We start from the raw sequence: 12,381 nt of genomic DNA, 5'->3' as shown, positions 1-12,381 counted from the left end.
CTTAGCCCCGGAGTCAAAGGTGCTGAAGGCCAACGAGGGGAGGGTTTCCCAGTCGAAGGGGAGCACGGGAGTAAAATAGGTAAGTAATGTGTTCCCAGCTCAAGTACGTTAACGGAAAACCATGGCGGAGCTCCGGGGTAAACGGGGTCCGGACCCAAGATGCCCTGCCCGGAGCGGGGTCGGGTGGGACTATGAGGGAGAGGGGGAACAAGTTGGCGGCTCGAGAGCAGGCCAAGTGAAACTAACCTAAATAGGGAGACTCTAACACAACAGGGCCTACGTAAAATAACAAAACACTAGCCTACTAGAAAGAGCAAAGTAACCTAACTAAGTAAATGTATAATCTCACGGGAGAGAGAGAGAGGGGGAGAAACCCTGATCTGTGAGGAAAATATACCGAGACAGTAATGTAAAACTGAAAGTGGGAAACTCCAACCTCTCTCACTTATAGGGTACCAAGCTCGATCTAGAATAAAAACACGAACCTTAACGATAACACATGTAAAACATAACTGTCCGTAGTAGTACATAGAACTCAAAATTAAAGTTAGCGAAGAATAGACGAAAGGGGCAATAAAAAGATACTCTGACAACGGAAGACTAGCATAGACATGACAAGCAAGTCCATGTTCACCATCTCTTCAGAAGAGCCTACCTAGGGTAGGGAACTAAACTGTAATAAAACGCTGAACGCTATTCTTCGGAAGCAACTCATTAAGTACTTAAAAGTAAAAAAGGGGGTCTAAAACTAAGGCTCAAGGCCAATTAATCTAACATAAGATTAATAAAAGAACCTAGCATGACAAAATTACCCTTAGGCATGTAAACAAAGCGTGATGAAGAAGCGTAGAAGACGCTGTACAGCAACCAGCCGATCGCACTAAAATACACGCAAAACGTAAATAAGGCGTACAAGCCCTAGCAATAAATAATGCCAAAACAAACAATGGTACTTAACATTGGTGCAGGTGGAAGGAGAGCTTCAGCCATGGCGAATCCAAAAAATCAAGAAAAAGGCACACCGAAAAACAAAAGGTACCTTCGCAACACGAGTCCAAAAGAAGGATGAGTAGATGGCACTCGTGTCGGGCATCGGTGGAGTGGTTCAGGTTGGTTTGGTTAGTGCTGCTGTAGCGGCTCATCCCTTATTGGCGAAGGAATTATCTAAATGGAAGACGACCTGTGAATAGTGGTTTTTACACGCCCTATCTTTATACACGACGCCCTAAGGGTGTTCGCGCAAGGGTAGTAACCTCTGCATTCCATGCTTTAACTTTCTCTGGTATATTTGAAAGTTATTTATATCAGAAAAGTGACAAGAAGAACCTTTTCACCGGGCGACACAGATCGACCCAGAAATCTAATTTACTTTCAAGTTGCATTGCTTATAAGCAAGAGCTTCTCTCCGTAAAAACACCAAAGTTCTACACACGCCCCACCAAAAATTTACCATCCCTTCAGGCAGTTGACAGGCACTGGATATCCCTTTATACTTTGATGGCGATTAAGAGAATTAAAATTTGTGGAAGACCACATTTCAATATGCAACTTATTCAACTATGGGAGGAAAGCTCAAGAGATACAGTACCAAGAAACAATTATTGAGGCAATATCAAAAGTATTATTTTGCTACACAATACACTGTTGATGTCCCAAAAATTAATGATGATAAAAGCAGAGTTCTACATGCCAAATATGCTTCTACTTTAAGTCGGCAGGTGAAACCATCTAGGATCGCCAAGGTTTTAAAAAATATGCTTAAACAGTTCACTTTAATTAGCATTGGTGTGTTGCATATTGAAAGAACCATTTTTAAATTTAAATCCCTTTTCTGAAGTAATTAAGAATTCCAGAAAAGCTGGGCTGAACACCATTGATTACGCTTTTATGGTGAATGTTAAGGAGAATACCAAAGGCAAGAAAATTGTTGGGTATACTGCAGTTCAACAGGGACGTGTTATCCTTGCAGTAAGCCACACCCCAAATCCTAAGAGGGTCAATCCCCCCAAAAAAATGAATGTTTAAAAATTTAGATCCATTAAACTTTGATGTAGAGAGCATATAGCAGTGAAATTATATAGGCCTAAGCCTGATCCTGAGATTATTCCGTTTTCATGATAAATTGCCAAATAGTTATTGATCTCCAGTGAAATATTCTTGTAGCGCGTGATGCAGCATGAATAAACTTACACGAGGTACCAAGTGTAATATTGTTGTAGGGCAATGGAAACCCAAATTGTACAAGACAAAAGGTACCAAAGGAGAGTAACTTAGAACTACAATTTTGGGAGGATTCACTGGATTTTTAAAATATATCTACAATCATTTTGTGTGGAATCAATGGACTCAAGGTTTAACAAAGGAAGCAAGTGATGTGGAGAAACTGATCCTAAGAGTGAAACCGTCACTTAAAATTGATTGTTCAAATCCTAGCACAGCAATCCCACAGCTATAGGTGGTGTTCCGTTCAATGAACAGACCACCCCACCAATTACCTTACAATGTAGGTACAGAAATCTACAATAGTTTTAATTGTTTTCTTATTTTATTGATATAACCAATTTCATTAACCTTTTATACACTCGAACCATTTTCCAAGTTGGAAAAGGTACTTTTATTGTAGACATCCTTACGTACAATATAGGTATATGACAAATTAATAAATGGAACATTCATCAACATATGTACTGCTCAGCCAGATTCTGCCATTGACCTAACTATGATAAAGTATAGCTGTAATTAAAAACAAGATTTCCAAAACACTTTTCACGTAAGGGCATACAATAATAAATAATAATAATGCATGAAATATTCTCATATTGCATTATGTTATGAAAAGAGATTTTTTATAAAATTTTGTTGGAGCATGCTCATGACGCTCTCCACTCTCCTGGTCAAAGACTTGTGGGGTAGTGGAGGCGTGATTTTTAATAAATGATTAAGGTTTGTATAGCTAGGAAAAACAAATTGTTCTTGAAATTTAGTAGTTTATTCCTACGTAGATACATACTTCCGAGTCAAGTCATTTAAATGGGAGTCTTCCTTTGGGGAGGGGGGGGTTGTGTCTGTTAAGAGGTATGCTCTTCTCTCTTTCCTATAGCTAGGAAAAGCAAGTCTTTAAAAATTTGTATATTATTCTTACCTAGATACAATTCAAGAATCATTTAGATGGGATTCTTTATTAGGTAGTGGAGGGGGGGGGGAGTAAAACCCATCCTCAAAAAATTCAAGAGATGGAAAGCCCTGGAATACAAAAGAATAATTGCCGAGATGATACTGGCCAAAAATGAGGTGACGCCCAGACTACTTACAAGATTATTTTGTGGAATGTGGCATGAAGAGGCAAAAGCTGGTGAATGGGAGTTGGGAGTGTTGGGGAAAAAAAAAAAAATGGGTGTTGGAAAAAAAAAGAAAAAAAAAAAGACTGCAATAATTAGAGGCATAACACACATGTCAGTAGTTGTGAAAATCTATAGTATGCTCATATAGTATCCTTATTCTAAAGAGACTGGAGAGTATGATTGATGAAAAGCAGAGAGATGAACAAACCGGATAAAAAAAAAAAAAGGTAGAAGTTGCACTGACCAAATTTTCATTTTGGGACATGTTGTACAGCAATGCGTAGAATATACAAATGCTCTTTTGATGGCATTTGTTGACTATGAAAAATGGTAATTTCATAATGAAATAAATTTTTAAATATACTTACCTGGTAGTTACATATATATAGCTTAATCCCGCGTTTCTTCGCGCACGGCAGAAATTCAAATTTCGCGGCAATCACCGCCAGGTGAGTAGGTGGTCATACGTGAGCGCCATCTCTCAGTAGGTAATGGAACTATTCCCAACATTCCTCAGAAAAGAAATTCCATGCCCCTGTTTTCAGAGGGGAGGAGGGAGGGCCCTTTTATATATTATGTAACTACCCGGTAAGTATATTTAAAAATTTATCTTATAATAAAAATACCATTTTTAAATATGTAACTTCCCAGGTAGTTACATATATATAGCTGATTGACACCATTGGTGGCGGGTAGAAAACCCTATCCCGTCGGGAATTTGTATAATTATTAATAACTACAAATTAGTAGTACAAATAATCTGGTTCTTACCTGATAAGGAGGAAGCTGGTTTCACAGTTATCCTGCCTCATTTGCCTGAATTCCTTAAGAGACTCGGCGCTCCACCCAGGGGGCTGTACAAGTCTCTGTGGGGCTGCCACAAGGTCCTCGACCTTAGCGTGGCTAGACCTCCACCCTTGCTATCCTGGCATAGCCATGGACAATGATTCTGACCACCTACTCAGAAAAAACTAAAAACACACACCATAAAAACTAACTTGACTTGCATCCCAGATTGTGGAAGGCTGCAACAACCTTCACAGACAACCTGTGAAAAACAAGTACAAGAAAAAGGCAAGGGTATATAATAAAAAAGGTTATAAGGAAAAGGCAGTAGACCCATCTCCAACTATGACGCAGGAGGTAACATACGGACCCAGGGAGCAACAATCTTCATATTGGGTCTGGACATCTTTAAGATAACAGTCTGCGAAGATTGATTAACTTCGCCAGAAAGTAGCCTCCAAAATTGACTTCATTGACTTATTGTGCTTGTAAGCCATATTAGTCGCTACAGCTCTAACCTCATGTGGTTTTACCTTAAGGATTGGGAAACTTCTTTCCTCACAATTCTGGTGAGCTTCCCTTATCAAATACTTGATAAAAAAAAAAGCCAGGGCATTCTTTGATAAAGGCAAAGAGGACTTTTTAACTGAGCACCAGAGGTTGTCTGCTTGTCCTCTCAGGTTTTTGGACGCGTGAAGGTAAAATTTCAGAACTCTCACTGGACAAAGGCCTCTCTCCTTCTCCTGCCCAACTAAGCGAGATAGCCCTGGAATGGTAAAAGATCTTGGCCAAGGTCGAGAAGGATTCTCATTCTTGGCGAGAAAGCCTAGCTGAAGGGAGCAAACTGCATTGTCTCCATTAAAGCCCACCTTCTTGCTGATGGCTTGTAACTCTCCTACTCTTCTGGCTGTAGCCACTGCAACTAGGAATAGTCTCTTTTTTGGTAAGATCCTTCCAAGAAGCCTTGTCAAGAGGTTCAAACCTGCTTGAGGTAAAAAAGAAAGGCCAGGACTACATCCAGGATCCAAGAGGGGGTTGGGTTGTCCTTTCTCTTAGCGGTCTCAAAAGATCTAATGAGATCAGAGAGATCCTTGTTACCTGACACGTCAATGTGACTGTTTTGAAAGATGAAGGCTAGAAAGCTGCGGTAACCTTGATGGTAGAAACAGCCAACTTTTCTTTCGTTTGCAAATGCAACAGAAATTCTGCTATTTGGGCTATAGAGGTGCTGGTAGAGGAAAATTTGTTAGTCCTGCACCATTCTCTAAAACACGTCCCACTTAGATTGGTAAACTTTAACTGTGGACGTCCTCCTAGCTCTCGCGATAGCTCGTGCAGCCTCCCTTGAAAAGCCCTTTGCTCTTGCCAGCTTTTCGATAGTCAAAAGGCAATCAGATGAGAGCGGGGAGATTCTGATGGTACCTCTCCAAGTGTGGCTGTTTGAGTAGATCACTCCGACTTGGTAACGTTCTGGGGGTATCTACCAGCCACTCCAACACTTTTGCAACCCAAGGTCTCATGGGCTAATACGTAGCTATCAGGGTCTTGCGGGCATTGTGCGACTCCCTGAACTTATTCAGGACTCTGTCAGGATCTTGAATGGTGGAAAAGCGTACATGTTTAGACCTTCCCAGTTCAAGAGAAAAAACGTCCACCGCCGCTACTTCCTGGTTTGGGACTGGAGAGCAATACACTGCTTCCTGGTTTGGGACTGCAGAGCAATACACTGCTTCCTGGTTTGGGACTGCAGAGCAATACACTGCTTCCTGGTTTGGGACTGGAGAGCAATACACTGGTAATTTCTTTGTCAACTGTGTAGCGAAGAGGTCTATCGAGGGTTGACCCCACAGCATCCAAAGGCTGGTGCACACCTCGTGATGTAAGGTCCACTCTGTAGTTAGAGCTTGTCTTCCTTTGCTGAGAAGGTCCACCCTGACGTTCTTTCCTCTTTCATGAAGCGAGTTATCAGGGTTATGCCCCTCGCTTTCACCCACAGTAGTAGATCTCTCACAGCATCGTAAAGTGAGTCTGAACAAGAGCCTCCCTTCTTCTTGATGTAGGCCAACGCTGTGGTGTTTTCTGTGTTGACCTGAACTAATTTTCCTTGGACTTTCTCCTGAAAGTGCATTAGTGCTAGGTGAATGGCCACTAGCTCCTTGATGTTTATGTGCCATTCCCTCTGAGAATCTTCCCACAGACCCGATATCTCGGCCTTCCCCAGTGTTGCATCCCACTCCATGTCTGAGGCGTCTGAATACAACACTAGGTCGGGGTTCCTCTGATAAAGTTTCAGGCCTTCCAGGAGTTTGTTGGCCTCGTCCCACCAACTCAAGTGATTCCTGATCCCCAGAGGAATGGCATCCACTCTTCTAGACCTTGACCTCTTGTCCAAAATTTTTCAAGATGGAATTGAAGAGGCCGTAAATGAAGTCTCCCAAGGGATACGAACTGCTCGATCGATGAGAGGGTACCCAGTAGACTCATCCATTCTCTTACCGAGAAGGACCGTATGTCTAAGAAGTGTCGCACTTTTTCTAGGCAATCTAGAAAGCGTTTCGGGGCTGGAAAAGCCCGTAAAACCACTGACTGAATCCTCATCCCCAGGCAGATGATGTTTTGCGAGGGTGTCAGTTGAGATTTGGCTAGATTACCACCAGACCTAGCTGTTGCATCAAAGACATTGAAAGCTGAAGACCCTCCAGACACTTTTCTTGCAAACTGGCTCTGATTAACCAATCGTCCAGGTGCATTGAAATCCGTACTCCCTTCAAATGTAGCCAGCGAGCCACGTTGGCAACCACTGGGGTGAAAACGTACGGAGCAGTGCTCAGTCCAAAACAGGGTGCTTTGAACTGATAAGTAGTTTCATGGAACACGAATCTCAGAAAATTCCTGTAGTTCGGGTGGATTGGGACGTGGAAAATACGCGTCCTGCAGATCTAAAGACACCACCCAGTCTCCTTGTCTGGTGCCTGCTAGGACTGACACAGAAGACTCCATGGTAAACTTGACTTGCTTATGAACTTGTTTAGAGGACTTACGTCCAGAATAGGTCTCCAACTCCCCCGAGTTCATCGGAACTAGAAAAAGTCTGTTGTAAAATCCCTCTGACGAGAGGACTTCTACCACTTCTATAGCTGCTTTTGACAGCATCTGGTTAACCTGCTCTTGAAGAGCTGCTGCCAATAGTGGAATACTTGTGACTGGAGATTGAGTTCACTTTTTGGTTTTCGGTTGCTGTCTGGGGTTACGAGGTTGCCCTCCAGCAGCCATTTTCTGTCCTCTTCTAGACTAGCTCTCCCACGAAAGGGCTGACGCGTGGGAGGAGTTTCCTTCTCCTTCCTGGGTACGAGGTTAGTCGGAAGCACTTCCTCGCAGTCCTTTACAATCAGATCTTGCGTTGCTTATGCGTAATAGCTGCCGATATGTCCTTCACTAGTTCTGAAAGGAAGAGGAACTTGGTCAAGGGAGCATACAAGAGCTCTGCTCTCTGAGCGAGAGTCAATCCTGACGACAGGAAAGAAAACAGCATAGCTCTTTCTCAATAAAACCTACTGTGAAAAAGTGCTGTGAGTTCGACCGACCCATCCCTCACGCCTTATCTAGACAGGCAAAAATGTGCATCCGAGTCTCATTCTTATCTGCGATATCTGCGAGGACTCCTAGAGACCAGTCCATCAAGCTGAAGACCTCGATTGTTCTGAAGATGCCCTTAAGCAAGTGATCCATCTCCGACGTGGACCGCATCACCTTAGCCTTAGTCATGGCTGAACTACGTGAGGCGTCAACGAAAAGGAGAAGTCTCCTTGGGAGGAGGTAGGAACTTCCAAACCAAGAACCTCCCCAGGCTTGTATCACACACAGGATCTAGAGGCCAGTCTCGTAGGGGTAAAGGAATAGGTTGTCCTTCCTTGTTCTTTCTCTTGAGAATCCAATGGCTCAAGAGTCGAAACAGACCTCTAGACCGATCTGGCTATCACTCTTTCCTTGAAAGAGGAAGATTCCTGGGGTCTACCCTTCAAAAACTGCGAGGGCGGGCTCAGAGGTACAGCTTGCTGAAGAGTCCTCCGGATATAAGTCTGCCACAACTGCAAGCAATCTCAAGATCTGCTGCATGAAGTTTTCTGCGTTTCCTCCTTTGAGATCTATCCTGGCATACCTGATAAGGAAGCTGGCTTTATAGGTTTTAATGCCTCATTTGCTTGCATTCCTTGAGAGACTCAGCGTGGGGCAGCCACATCCTCTAAAGGGTTAGCGATCTCCGAAGGGGAATGAGTGGGAGAAAACACACGCCTCGCCTTGCATGCTTGCGTCCCGCATGCATTCAGCATGCTGCGAGGAAGCGTCATGCTGCGAGGAAGCGTCATGCTGCGAGGAAGCGTCATGCTGCGTCCAGCATGCTGCTGCTGTTGTGAGCTTCCTCTGTTTGCGACTTGTAAACGTCAACAGGGACGTAATGGACCGTTGAAGCTCAGACAGGCATGATGCTGTGAGGGAGAGTCCTTGCCGCCTCCCATAACGCGTCCAAATCGCTGCGAGCGAGCATCCATGAGCGATGCAGCTCGTGTATGTTCTTGCCGCGACAGAGCGCTCGGGACTTTGGCATTCGCGATCCTGACGGGGGGGGGAGCATCCTGCTCGTGTGCGTACAGCATGCATTCAGCTCTTTTGCATCCAGCATGCTGCATGCGTCATGCATGCTGCATGCGTCAAGCATGCTGTGAGGGAGCATCAAAATCCTTACCGCCTCCCATAACGCGTCCAGATCGCTGCGAGGGAGCGTCCATGAGCGCTGCGAGGGAGCGTCCATGAGCGCTGCAGCTTGCGTGCATTCTTGCCGCGAGAGCGCGCTTGGAACTATGACGCTAGCGATCCTGACGTGGGGAAGCGGCCTGCTCGCATGCACCCAGCAAATTGCATGCGTCCAGCATACGTCGCGCATGCTGCATGTGTCCAGCCTACGTCGCGCATGCTGCATGTGTCCAGCCTACGTCGCGCATGCTGCATGTGTCCAGCCTACGTCGCGCATGCTGCATGCGTCCAGCCTACGTCGCGCATGCTGCATACGTCGCGCATGCTGCATACGTCGCGCATGCTGCATACGTCGCGCATGCTGCATACGTCGCGCATGCTGCATACGTCGCGCATGCTGCATGCGTCCAGCCTACGTCGCGCATGCTGCATGCGTCCAGCCTACGTCGCGCATGCTGCATGCGTCCAGCCTACGTCGCGCATGCTGCATGCGTCCAGCCTACGTCGCGCATGCTGCATGCGTCCAGCCTACGTCGCGCATGCTGCATGCGTCCAGCCTACGTCGCGCATGCTGCATACGTCGCGCATGCTGCATGCGTCCAGCATGCTGTGAGGGAGCGTCAAGATCTATGCCGCCTCCCGAAACGCGTCCAGATCGCTGTGAGGGAGCGATCTCTATGCTCGGTTCCATGACGAGCAACTCTCTTCTTGTCTAGCAGGAAGGGAAAACAAAGAACGCCAGCCTTGTCTGGGAGGTGCGTCAACTGACGGCGAGGATAACACTTTCACCTCGCCTTTCCAATGGCGAGGGAACTGGGATGCGTCAATAGGATCGCTCGAGGGGACGTCCGTTCACTGATCAAGGTAGTTCGCTGATCAAGGTCTGACATCTCCCTTCGCCTTTCGACTTTCCTTCTCCCAGGGGTTGGGGAGCATGGAAGAGGTCCCGGGATAGGAGTATGACAAGACACGAACGAACGCACCCTCCACTGCACTGCGTCATGCTTACGTGCCACTGAACACTAGCACTTTCAACTATTTCACATTAGACCATAATAGTACCTGCCTGTAGCGAGAGATTATACTGTTACGCCAAGGGCTAGAATGAAAATACAATAGGCTATATGATTAATATTAGTATTCTCAATATCGAAATATTAAATAACGATACAAAGTATTGTGAAACTATAATGATTGTCAAGAGTACTACGTAGCGTAAATTGACTATACACTCGTGAAATCTCTATATAAATCGAAAATTAACTAAAGGAATTATACTAATAGGGCAAATATATACTTGAAAATAGTATATTTCCCTACATTATAAAAAATTAAAATACTTATGCTTAGTAAGTATTTTTACATTTCTTGCAAGAAAAAGAAAATAATTCACATATTTGCAAGTCATACTACGTAGAATACGTCATACGATTGTGACGTCATAGCTATGGCGGACTGATTTCCTTCAAGGCATTCAGATCTCGCCCTGATAAGAGTTTATGTCACATGAATTGTGACGTCAAAATGTTTTTCCTTCCATTATATCTTTGAGAGTTGTTCGTTAGTTAATAAAGTAGGGGGGAAAATTCCTTGATCCTAACCATTTCAATCTTACGAACATAGAAAAGAAAAAAATACATACATGCCCCCTGCTACATACTGTGTGGGAATCAAGAGCAGCTTGGAAGCTGGTCTAGCCATACACACAAATTTTAATAACAGAGGAGCCATCTTGAAAATCAAGTTAATTAATCTGTCCAAGTTGGACCAACAAAAATCTATCTTATTCATGTGAAAAAGGAAAATCCAATATCTTCGATAGTCGAAAGGCACTTAGCAAAAGCCATAAACAATAAACAATGGGTACTTCACCATATTTGTAGACAAAGCAAACCCACAACGAAACGAATTTCCGACGTCTTGACTCAATCAACGGCAGGGAGTTTCTGAGGAATGTTGGGAATGGTTCCATAACCTACTGAGAGATGGCACTCATGTATGACTACCTACTCACCTGGCGATGATTGCCGCAAAATTTTAATCAATGCCGTGCGCACGACGAAATGCGGGATTAAGCTATATATATGTAACTACCAGGGAAGTTACATATTTAAACACGGATTTTGATCAGTCAAAAATCTATTTTTGGGTGAGACGGCCATGTCGTCCTGATGGAAGAGTTCCTCTAGGTAGCCTTTTAAGGGACATTTGCTAGTGATACGCCCAGAGAATTAAACCAAAGGTCTCCAGGATTCCAACTCCTGGCGCGAGTATCCAATAAAGGATATTGCATAATATAAGGGGACGTATACTAGATACAACACATGGCAATCTTCACCCCGAGTAGATTTAATGCTTCGATGTAAGGGGGAAGTGTGACAATAGAAAGGGGTGACGCTCTTGGTACCCGCTGGATCTCCTTCCCGACTACTACTGCAGCGCCATTACTATTCTTGCCGTTAAGCGGAAATGGCCACAGATAAAGTAATTTTGGGAGGGATCAGCAAGAGGGTGGGTCCATCAGGACGACATGGCCCTCTCCCCCAAAAATAATTTTTCACTTTGATCAAAATCCGTTTTTTGGGCTCAGGCCATGTCGTGCTGATGGAAGCATACTAGAGAATGTCTTGAAATTACTTTTAGCTGTGGGTTTGTGTATGTGCCTTCTATCTTGAATAGATTTCCTTATCTGGTCTACTAGACCTATATGTGAAATTCTATAGATGTCACATCCACTACACCTAGAGCTGGTTTACTGCTTCCTGCCCCCAGCAAGAAAATGTTGATGTCGACAATAAGGATTCAAGGTTTGTATTTTCCGTTGCAACAAAGGGGAAAACCTTTTTACTAACCTTAAGAGTGCAGGTTTATTCTTATAGAAAACATTGTGATTTCAAGAATTTTGAGTACCATACAGAGTTTTTAACCCTGAATGGGTACGCTACTCGGACACCCCTTTAAGGGTATACTCGGTCGCGCGCGACCCCGACGCAAAAAAAATTCCTTTAAAAATCTTTTTTTGCAGTAACCTTTTTTTTGTTTGCTAAAAAAAAATCAATGAATGCTTAAAACTACTGTAAAGATAAATACTACTCATCTGCAGAAAAACTATTTATTATAAATATTTAAAAAAATTAAAGTAGAAAAAAAGACCTAACATAAAATTTCATAAAAAAAAAATCTATATATATACACAAAGCCTTTTAGGAATTGATTCTCGAGTGTTCAGGACACATCTTGATGTATTTTGGATGAAGTCGGACCCATTGAGTTGAAGATCTGAAATGAGAAAAAAAAGGGTAACTTTTTTTGGCCAAAAAAATTTGTCCAAATTTCATGAATTTTTTGGGGTACCCAAATGAAATAGGAAGTGGCTAATTTTTTAGGGAATAAACATATGTTATCCTAAAATAGAAATATGTAAAAAAAATCTTCCATTATTTTGTAAATTACATTTATATCAGGGGCCATATCTAAAGCTCATTTTTTAAGTACTTAGAAA

The sequence above is a fragment of the Palaemon carinicauda genome, chromosome 16 (assembly GCF_036898095.1).
Source record: "Palaemon carinicauda isolate YSFRI2023 chromosome 16, ASM3689809v2, whole genome shotgun sequence".
NCBI classification, from domain to species: domain Eukaryota; kingdom Metazoa; phylum Arthropoda; class Malacostraca; order Decapoda; family Palaemonidae; genus Palaemon; species Palaemon carinicauda.
The sequence above is the reverse complement of the archived record's forward strand: the minus strand, read 5'-3'. Positions refer to the sequence as shown.